The sequence below is a fragment of the Amborella trichopoda genome, chromosome 12 (genome assembly GCF_054954075.1).
Source record: "Amborella trichopoda isolate Santa Cruz 75 chromosome 12, AtrichopodaSantaCruz75HAP2 v2.0, whole genome shotgun sequence".
In the NCBI taxonomy this organism is placed as follows: Eukaryota; Viridiplantae; Streptophyta; class Magnoliopsida; order Amborellales; family Amborellaceae; genus Amborella; species Amborella trichopoda.
This window is the reverse complement of record NC_142347.1, coordinates 36,668,744-36,680,286: the sequence shown is the minus strand read 5'-3', so window position 1 is coordinate 36,680,286 and position 11,543 is coordinate 36,668,744. Positions and strand designations below refer to the sequence as shown.

At 34.1% G+C, this 11,543-nt stretch overlaps 1 non-coding gene across 1 annotated transcript; it reads left to right on the top strand.

Annotated features, from left to right (window-relative positions):
- The first annotated feature begins 8,203 nt into the window (after positions 1-8,203).
- LOC148779564 (small nucleolar RNA U3) lies at positions 8,204-8,401 on the top strand. The gene has a single exon (XR_016046633.1). It is a non-coding gene; the product is annotated as a small nucleolar RNA U3 (small nucleolar RNA).
- Positions 8,402-11,543: the final 3,142 nt, after the last annotated feature.

Genomic DNA, 11,543 nt, shown 5'->3' with positions numbered 1-11,543 from the left:
AACACTTGAAAATCTTGAAAATGGATGGTCCAGATAATGTGTTAGAAGGTGAACTAGTTTTAGGATTACAAATCCCTTCTTCTTTTTTATGTCTATGAATCTTGAGGTCGATTCATATCCAAAAGAAACTTCTAAATAATAAATGACGCAACATATAAATTATAAAAGAATACAAACACATACTTAGATCTCCACAATACATTTCATAATCGAGTGTTTCGGGTCTTACAATTTGGATTGTGGAAGGATCCAGCAATAATAGCTTGTCGAAATTATGGTTAGTCACTTGTGTTTTAAAAATAATTGCATTACTTATTATTTTTTCATGGCTAGAAAAACGTTAGATAAGCCAATGGGCTTCTACTATAGCCTAAGCCACTTTGGAAGTAGATATTTACTAGATCTTAAAGTTTGCGTATTTCTAAACTTCATGTAGATCTAGGCAATGAAAACCAGAACAAGGAAACAGAAAGAACATGCACAGAAAAGGGAGAAAATGAGTATGCCATTTTCGGCGAAAGTAGGCTCTGTTTGACATGCACTGGAACTGGGCTTTCAAGGATTCAAACCTCTTCTTTTTTTTTTAATGTTTTTCCGATTTAAAAATAACATGTACACCTTAATTACTTTACTTGAAGTCTTGGAAATAAATGGGTTTATATGGGGCAAATCCATGTCTTTCATGGCATTCAACCATCGAGAAGCCCTCTTGATTACAACTATTAATTATAGCTCAATACCAGCATGGGTAAGGTTCCCCAATCTTCTATTTCACTTTTGGAACACAAATCATCTCTCTTGCTTGGCTGCAGCCATAGGAACCCATTTCTCTATGGCTGAGCAGACACCGCAAGAATACCTACACAACATAGGGAACGGATTCTTGTAGACAATAAAATTTGAAAAATTGCCTTAACAATGGTCTTATTGTATATGTTGGAATTTATACGGTGGGTGAAACGGGCTTGGAATGCGTAATAAGAAAAGAACGAAAGAAACAATTATGAAAATAAATTTTCCAAACGCTATGCACTCTCTCAAGACTGCAATTTACCTCTTAAATGTACAATACCAGAATACAAAAGGTAAACTAGACAAATAAGTCCTTGGGATATATGTAATTAGAAAGGCGCCGATGATATTCACCTAATGTTGCACAATATAGATAAGACTACTTCGCACTAGAATTATCTAAATTTAGATAGAGAAGGTGGCTCATTTTTGTATTTTTAGAGAGAGAGAGTCAGTAAGAAAATATTCAGAGAGACAATTCACAATAGTAAAAAGTATATATAAAAAGGAGTAAAACACCCTTTTTAAAGAGCGAAAAATAACGGTTATGGTGTATACTCGCATGAAATGTGACCAATGAGGTTTTTAGAAATCACTATGCAAGCATGTGAAGGCCAATGTGCACCATCATGTGCCATCGCATTTGCACGTTGTTAATTATGTATTGAATCCCTAATTTTAAAAGATTGTTTTCCTTTTATTTTTGGTTTCTTATTAATTGGGGATTTATTATTAACCACCTTTCTTATCTTTTATGACTTTGTATAGGTCAGTCCTAGTTGGGTTAGAATAGATACGTGAGTCTACATTAGATAGGATAAAGTTTTCAAAAGCGATGAGAAAGTTAAAGAGGCCTCAAGTACCTAGTTTTTGGTTTTATCTTCTCTTTATATAGCGGGTTTTGTAGAGAGAGAAAATTAGTAAATAACCAAAGGAAACTAGGGTGTGTAGAGGGAGAATTGAAGATAGAAAAAGCATGGTGGGAGATTGAGTTTTGAGAGTCTCTCAAATAAGTGTCTTATAAAAAAAAAAATTGAATTAGTGAAAAACCATTGATTATGATCGTCTTCGTCTGTGGATGTAATCACACTTGTGACGAATCATGTAAATTTTTCGTACAAGTGGCATGGTGGTAAAGGTTTTTAATGTGAAGTGAAAAATCATTGATTATCTTTGCCTATAGAAGTAATCACACTTGTGAAAAACCATGTAAAATCTCTTTATTGAAAATCAACCCTTCGGGTTTTAGAATTTCCACGCACAACAAGTAGTATCAGAGCCTAGATTGTTAAGGTGCCAGACATGACATGTGACTGTTGTGCCATCAAGCAACCTTGAGCCTTAGCCCTCACGCATACTCTCTCATTTATTCCATGAATATAAGACATACGAGTATTTCTATATTAATACTACTCTTTTCACACTCCACTATTCATTGTGAGACTAAAAAACCTGCTACTTTCTACTTTTTATTTATTTAAAGGGTGTGGTTTCTATTAAGTTGCAACCTTAAACAATCCAATTAAGGCGCACCTCCAAATTTTATTACAACATATAATTTTGTTGTAAAACATTTTTAGGATTATCTAAAAATCTATTTTCATATCTAATTATAAAATTTTAAAATCCGAAAATGGTAAAAATCAAGTAGATCTATAAATATATAAAAATCTTGAAAATAGCCGGCCTAGATAATGTGTTGCAAAATGTACTATTTCTGGGATTCAAAATCTTTTTTTTTTCATAGATATTGAGATGATCAATTAGAGAGTTTTTCAACATTGAAACAACATTCTACAATGGATTTTTAAGGTGCATTCGCAATTCTATATTTTAAAGTTTCAACCTTTTATAAACTTTTCCCTTATTTAAAACCTAAGAAACCAACACAAGAATGTTCATTATTTTGAAATATACTATAGTACTTTACTGTACTATAGCACTAAGAGAATATTATTCAGCCTTAAAACTGATGCCAAAGGAATAAGAAACCTGAATCGAGGGAGATAGAAGAAGTGCTCACAAAGGGAAAGAAAGAGCCGAATAGGAACACCACGAAGCAACACGACTCACCACAAGATGATACATGCACCAACATTGAAGGCGAAGAACAATTTACTACTTGAACCGTGGTAAGGGAATAACATGCTACGTGATTGGTGGTCCATCTGTTACCCAAATGCCCTGATGACTATAGATTTACGGCGTTTGCTAACATTACTACATCAAAGTAACACTGAATCTCATCAAACAAGAGAGTGCTGCAAATGAATGCCATGGTTCAACATGCTACATAATTTCACAACTTCAAAGACAAAGAATAAATAGAATTGGGTTAAACATTTCTTCGATGATATTATGCCTAATTGGTAGTGAAGAATGCTCAGCGAAAATCGAGATGTAAATGAAATGTAAGTTAGTAGCATAGCACAAAATCTCTTAAATTTAGAGTATGGTGGCCTTGAGCCCTTGACATAACAAGATTTCTTGTACGGTTGACCCAATCACAAAGCTAAACTGTACATCACAGAGCCTAAAACTTGTCAAATGTACATACTCTTTGACATTAATACAATGGTTGGCTCATCTCAAAAAGAGAAGGAAAAAGGACAAAAAAAAAGAAAAAGAAAAATCTTTCTTGCAATTGCTCTTCTTGCTTGAATCAAGTTTTTAAGTTTTTTGCTAGATCCTGTGCCGCTGAATTTTTACGCAGTTTTCCATGTCTCTCTCCCTCTTTCTTAATTGGTTTGGATAGGATAGCGTGGTATGAGCTTTACCCCAAGGAGGAAGAATGAGCATATGAAGCAACAGCCTTGGCCCAAGCTACCAACTGTGCCTTCATTTCCTTCTAATAACCAGTGTCATGTCAATACGAAAATCGCCGCACTTCGACCAACCATCAATTATCGACTCTTAACCTAATTGTTGCGACCTAATCATTGATTCCTCACCACAATTCAGGTTATAAGACACCAGCCATGGCTAAGGTTTCAATTAACATTGCCACAATCTTGGTGCTCCTGATTTTTCTTCAGTGTTTCATGAGTGAAGGTTTTCATTTGGACAAAGTTCACGGACAAGGAAGAAAGGAAAGGTTTCCTTTCGAATAAATTGAAAGAAGTTGAAGTTGATAGATACGAAAGTGGCTGAGGTCATGGTAGTAGCATCCTCACACCCAATTACCATAATTTGGTACCAATTCCTGCCGCTCACACCTTTAATTAATACTTTCAAAATGTAACTCCCCATTCTAGTTGAAAAAAATGGGTAGGGCTCTCTTCCCCACTAAATTACTCAAAAACAGAAGCTGATAACACGGTTCATCCGTGATGTATAAGGAGGGTTCTTAATCAACGTTCTAGATTCAAATGAAATTAAGTTCTCTGAGTTTGAACTATTGAATTATAACGACAAATAATAGGCGTGATGCTATGACATAAGCGCACTTCATATGCACATGGTGTCATAGCATTCCAAATATTTATCACCTTTACAAAATAGATTGGTGTTCTGCTGGACCATTAAAGTTCATGGTCTTTCAATTTTTGCATTCTAAATATTTATCACCTTTGCAAAATAGATTGGTGTTCTGCTGGACCATTAAAATTCATGGTCTTTCAAATTTTTTTTATTTTTTTTTATAGAATCAAGTTGGGCGATGTCAGTACCAAACAGAATCTTTTTTTTTTTTTTTTGTTATTGAAACCAGTTCGATATTATGACTGCCAAACGTGACTGTATATTAAAAAGACAAGAATATGTTCTATATTGATAGTACTAAAATTGTTTAGGATAAAAATTCGAAGAGTTGTTTCGGTATTGGAGTATAAAACAATATATTAAACCAAGAGAAGGTTTGGTACTCCTAATACATAACAATATTTTTGTAACCGCTAGCAACAATCTTAGCTGCCGTAAGTGCCAAACTCCACACCATTTTGAAAAAGAAAAAGTTTATGTAAGAGTGAGGCCCTAAACAATCAAATTAAGGTACACCTCAAATATTTATAAGAAAAAGTTGTTTCGATGTATAAACACCCTCAAATCGATCATCTCAACTTCAAGATGTACGAACATGGGAAAATATGGATTTCAAGTTTTGGAAATAGTCTATCTTGTAATGCATTTTTTAGATTGTCAATTTTTACGATTTTCAATTGTTCATAGATCTGCTCAGTCGAAACTATTTTTGAATTTTAAAGTTTATAGTTAGAGATTAAAATAAATTCTCTGGCTATCACAAAAATTTTCAATATTGAAATAACATCTTTCGATAGTATTTGAAGGTGTGTCTTATTTTGATTGTTTAGGAGCCCAGACTTATACAAATCAAACCCTTTTAAAAAAATTAAACATCTTATTAAGGGATTATATACAATAAGACCATTTACTTTTGGTACTAGGTGGTTACAATTATTTACGACCATCCAATGTGAAATTTGATAGCTTGGATGTGTCATAAAGTTCGAAAAAAAAAATTTTGCAGTTTGAGCTTGGTCAATGGAATAATTACAGCCAACCAATTTCACATTCAATGGACAAAATTAATGGGACCACCTCTGCACCAAAGATAAATGGTCTTATTTTATACCTGCCTTAAATATCTCTCAAAACACATTAAAAAAAAAACAAAAAAATAAAAAAAACACAAAACGTTTATATTAGTTCCCTCTAAACAACCTCTTAAAAAAACCCATTATAAATAAGAGTTTTTTTTTTTTTCTCCCCAAGCACTGGTATCATGGGTATTTGAATGACGCCCAAACTTCTTCAAATATTACTCTTGAAAAAAAATTTGAAGCACTTATTTTTAGCGTTTGTTTAAGAAATAAGCGTCCTCCCCGTGGCTAGAGTTTATTAAATTGCGTTAGAGAACACAAGGGAAATCAAAGGTGAGATTCATTTGAGAAGTAAATTGATGCAGTACATTATGCCTTTTATTTTTGGGTATGGATTTTATAAGGTTGCAATCTTAAATAATTGGCGCACTTCCAAATTTTATTATAAATATAATTTTGGTGCCAAAAGTTTTTAGGATGGCTTAAAAATCTATTTTCATCTCTAATTATACGATTTTAAACTACAAAAAAATGGTTCAAATCAAATAGATTTACAAACACTTGAAAACCTTGATAATGGATGGTCTAGATAATGTGTTGCGAGATAAATTGTTTTTAGGACGTAAAATCTTTTTGCTTTTCATGCTCACATATCTCGATGTAGAGATGATCAATTAGAGGATTTTTCAAGGTCAAAACAACCTTTAAAGATAGATTTTTGATGTGCTAAGGATGCATACTTATATAAACATTTTTCATATTTATTTTATTATTAAAATTTGAAAAACATTTAGGTGCGTCTTGGCATCCAGCTATTAAAAAAAAGATTGATTGAGCCTTAAAAAAAAGATTGACTGAGCCTTAAAAATGGAGTATTTTGTATTTGTTGACAAATGATAAGATTCGTGAGAGCATACAGATATTGAATGGGGAGAAAAGAGGAGAGAACACAACATTTACATAGTTCAGACCGAAGCTTTACTTCCACGGATCCAAAGCCCAAACGGGCTACATCTTTACTTATTTTTGGATGAATATTTTACATCAATAAGTACCTCATTATATAGAGGAAATCACACAATTACAAGAGACAAATATAGTATAATTCGTGAAGACAAACTTGGATTGAAATATAAATGGACTCTCAGGTTGGGTTTCCGGTCCTTAATCTTGAAAATGGATTATCTAATTTATACTATTTTAAAATTACCTATAAATATCTCAAAAATCAAGGCAGATACATTAAAAAATAAGCACACAATTCAATATGATTTTAAAAATTTATTTTAAATTTTCCGATGGACCAATATTGTAGAAAAGTAACCACCATATATGATATTTTGGATTCTCAATTTTCCTTAAGACAACAGCAAAACAAATTCCAATAGTTCACATAAAAAATCCAGTACTAAACTATCATTTATAGCAACAAACTTGAGTTTTGTGGGTTAAACCCCAGGAGGCAAAAATAAATATAAATAAAGGACAACATACACCAGAAATATTCATACAAAAATAACCTCAAAAACCTATACCTAGAAAAGAAAACAGAAAAAATTTCAAAAAAAAATCCTATACCTAGAAAAGAAAAAAAGAAAAAAAAAAAAAATTAAAAAAAAAACCCTATACCTAGAAAAGAAAAAACGATTTTTTTTTTTAAAAACAAACCTATACCAAGAAAAAAAAGAAAAAGAGGACAATCCTCAAATCTCTGAAACAAGTTTCTCTTTTATTCTATGTTGATCGAGTCGTCCCTGCTGATCGAGTCATACCTGAGCTCAGACTCGTCGATGATTGACAGCTAAAGAACAAATCTCCGTCAGAGGTATTATCACCGTCCGCTTCGACGTCGTTAACTTGGTGCGCAAGAGGGCTTAACGCCGTTGGATGCATCTCCTTCCACGTGGCGGGTTCTTGCTTCCTCTCGAAATGATCGGCGATTCTTGAAACCTTTCTCTTGACGCCAAGAATGCCTTCAGGCGATGGAGCCCACTTGTAGTCAGAACCAACATCATCACTATCCGAGTTGTTCAAATCGACGCCGTTAACTTGATGCAACGGCGCCCACGTGGCGTGCTCCTCTCAATCGACAAAAAGAACTCCATCAGGCGATGAAGCCCACTCGTAGTTAGAGCCCGTTGAATCTTGGCCGGAATTGTCAACGGAAAATTGGGTTTGGTTGGAAATGTTGCCGGAAATTGGTTCTTGCCTGAGCCATGGGTGGGATGGGCGGAAGAGAAGGATTTCCGGCAAGGCAGGCAGCGTCCACAATGGAGTTTACTGAAAAGAGAGAGAAATAAGGATGTGGAGTTGTTTGATCTTCTTTTCTTGTAGAAAGAAAAAGAAGAGACTTGTTTTTGCTGAATTTTGAGGAAACGAATTCGTTGGGTGAGGCAATAGGGGAATATTCCCTATTGAGGGTGAGAAGGGCTCATTAGGTACCGGTGGGTGCAGCACTCTTCGGCCATGGCCATGGCCATGCTCATGCGACTCTCTCTCTCTGAGTAGATTTCTCTCACTCTCTCTCTCTGCGATGCAAGATTCTAAAGAAAGCTTGATGCCCAAGATAGTAGTCTCTCTCTCTAGATGGTGCTCTCTTTCTCTCTCTAAGTTGGTAGATTGTAGGCTCTCTATCTCTCTGCAATATCTGTGTTGGTTTCTCTCTCCTGTCTTTCTCGTGGTAAGAAAATGCGTTTTGAGTTATGTATCTTAAAATATGTAGGTCTCTGTGTCTACCTTCGTAGAACTTTCCCCATCTCTCAAGCGTGAAAATTATTCAGGGAAAATATCAATTAAGGGGTGGAAATTTCTTACAAAATCATTTATTCTACCATAAGATCACAAATTACATTCCGACCTTACTTGAACAGGATCTGTTCATTTGGTTGTACATCTGTTTCCATTGACACAATGGAGACGCACAACAATCTGGAAGATCACATACTGCCACGTGGCTAGAGTGTGAATAGGACCTCACCGGGCTTCATTAGCCCAAGATGATCGCTCTCAAAACCAACGGCTGATGAGATGGCCATGTCGTCTGACAAACCAAAAAAAACCATTTTTTTTTTTGTTAAAAAATAAAAATAAAAGTAAAAAAAATCACAAATTATATTTGAGTGTTTATTTTTAAGATGAAGTTTTTATAAGGCCTAGGCTTTATGAAAACCAAATAAAGCCTCACCTTAAATCCTCATCTAGAAAGAACTTTCCATCGCGGAAACTCCATGATGGCTCTAATATCAATTTTCAATACCAAAAATAAAATTTGAAACTAAATAAAACATACAAATCTTTGGGATCTTTACACAATTGTTTTCAGCAGAAAATAGAGGGTCTAGGTAATTTTTTAACATTATACATTGTTTTTGGGGTTTGAAATACTAGTTTTTTCACAATCATAATTTTTAAGTCAAAATGATCTATTTAAAGGCTTTTCAATGCTTGAATTACAATTTCGGCTGAGTTATTAGGTGAAGCTTTACTTTGATAGGGCTGCAGCCCTATCAAACCATTTCCCTTATTTTTTAAATTTCTATTTAAATAAAGTACATTATCAAAAAATATTAAGAGTAAATTACAACCAGATCTCAAATAATGACCTAAAATATAAAATGATCCGATTGTAAGTAGATATCATAAGGAAGGTCGGTCAATCCACATCTTCTTATTTTTTTACAAACTTGCGTCTCTGTCCCCTGCAAAAATCCTTCAATACCAAGTTTTTCTATAACTCATAACTCTAAAAAATTCCCACAAAATTTTGGCCATCTATCATATTTAATCTTAGCCACACATTATTAACTTAAAAAAAAATGACAAACTTGTCTCTAATGGTCATATGCCCCTTTTTTGCCCGGCCACAGCCTATTAGCTGGGTCATGACTATTAGAAAGACAAATAAAAGCACGGTTAGTGAGATATACCCATGGCTGCATTAGAAAGACAGAGAAGAGCTCGGGTAGAGAGATAGAGGAGGTAGACAGAGAAGAGCACAGGTAGAGAGATAGAGGATTTTTTAGGGGCATCGGTAGTTCTACATTATAAGGTAGCATCCTTGGATAAACTTTTTCCTTATTAAAATTGTTGAATGATAATTCCAAATGAGAAGGTTCACATGTGTGATGTGTGGCACACAAGTGGGCAATGTGTGCCTTGTGTGCCGCACATACAAACCATGGGACTTAGGCTCAAGCTTGACGTGAAGCCCTCGTTTAGTTGTTGCATATAATATTGATAAGTGTATTGTTTTTTTTTTAGCGCATGGGTGAGACATGTATGGTAATATGTGTGTGAACACATTGTGAATGTAGAGATTTTATATATTTTCTAAAATATTCAATCTACTAAGAATTTTTAAAATGGGGAGTTGTGATTGGTGATATGAGGATATGGGGACTTAGGCTCAACCATGGGACTTAGGCTCAACCTTGACGTGAAGCCCTTGTTTAGTTGTTGCATATAATATTGATAAGTGTAATGTTTTTTTTTTAGCGCATGGGTGAGACATGTATGGTAATATGTGTGTGAACACATTGCGAATGTAGAGATTTTATATATTTTCTAAAATATTTAATCTACTAAGGATTTTTAAAATGGGGAGTTGTGATTAGTGATATGAGGATATGGGGACTTCGGCTTAACCATGGGACTTAGGCTCAACCTTGACGTGAAGCCCTTGTTTAGTTGTTGCATATAATATTGATAAGTGTATTGTTTTTTTTTTAGTGCATGGGTGAGACATGTATGGTAATATGTGTGTGAACACATTGTGAATGTAGAGATTTTATATATTTTCTAAAATATTTAATCTACTAAGGATTTTTAAAATGGGGAGTTGTGATTGGTGATATGAGGATATGAGGACTTAAGCTCAACAATGGGACTTAGGCACAACCTTGACGTGAAGCCTTTGTTTAGTTCTTGCATATAATATTGATAAGTGTATTGTTTTTTTTTTAGCGTATGGGTGAGACATGTATGGTAATATGTGTGTGAACACATTGTGAATGTAGAGATTTTTTATATTTTCTAAATTATTTAATCTACTAAGGATTTTTAAAATGGGGAGTTGTGATTGGTGATATGAGGATATGGGGACTTAGGCTCAACCATGGGACTTAGGCTCAACCTTGTTGTGAAGCCCTTGTTTAGTTGTTGCATATAATATTGATAAGTGTATAGTTCTTTTTTTAGCGCAAGGGTGAGACATGTATGGTAATATTTGTGTGAACACATTGTGAATGTAGAGATTTTATATATTTTCTAAAATATTTAATCTATTAAGGATTTTTAAAATGGGGAGTTGTGATTGGTGATATGAGGATATGAGGACTTAGGCTCAACCATGGGACTTAGGCGCAGCCTTGACGTGAGGCCCTTGTTTAGTTGTTGCATATAATATTGATAAGTGTATTGTTTTTTTTTTAGCGCATGGGTGAGACATGTATGGTAATATGTATGTGAACACATTGTGAATGTAGAGATTTTATATATTTTCTAAAATATTTAATCTACTAAGGATTTTTAAAATGGGGAGTTGTGATTGGTGATATGAGGATATTGGGACTTAGGCTCAACCATGGGACTTAGGCTCAACCTTGACGTGAAGCCCTTGTTTAGTTGTTGCATATAATATTGATAAGTGTATTTTTTTTTTTTTAGCGCCTAGGTGAGACATGTATGGTAATATGTGTGAGAGCATATTGTGAATGTAGAGATTTTATATATTTTCTAAAATATTTAATCTACTAAGGATTTTTAAAATGGGGAGTTGTGATTGGTGATATGAGGATATGGGGACTTAGGCTCAACCATGGGACTTAGGCTCAACCTTGACATGAAGCCCTTGTTTAGTTGTTGCATATAATATTGATAAGTGTATTGTTTTTTTTTTAGCGCATGGGTGAGACATGTATGGTAATATGTGTGTGAACACATTGTGAATGTAGAGATTTTATATATTTTCTAAAATATTTAATCTACTAAGGATTTTTAAAATGGGGAGTTGTGATTGGTGATATGAGGATATGGGGATTTAGGCTCAACCATGGGACTTAGGCTCATCCTTGGTGTGAAGCCCTTGTTTAGTTGTTGCATATAATATTGATAAGTGTATTCTTTTTTTTTAGCGCATGGATGAGACATGTATGGTAATATGTGTGTGAACACATTGTGAATGTATAGATTTTA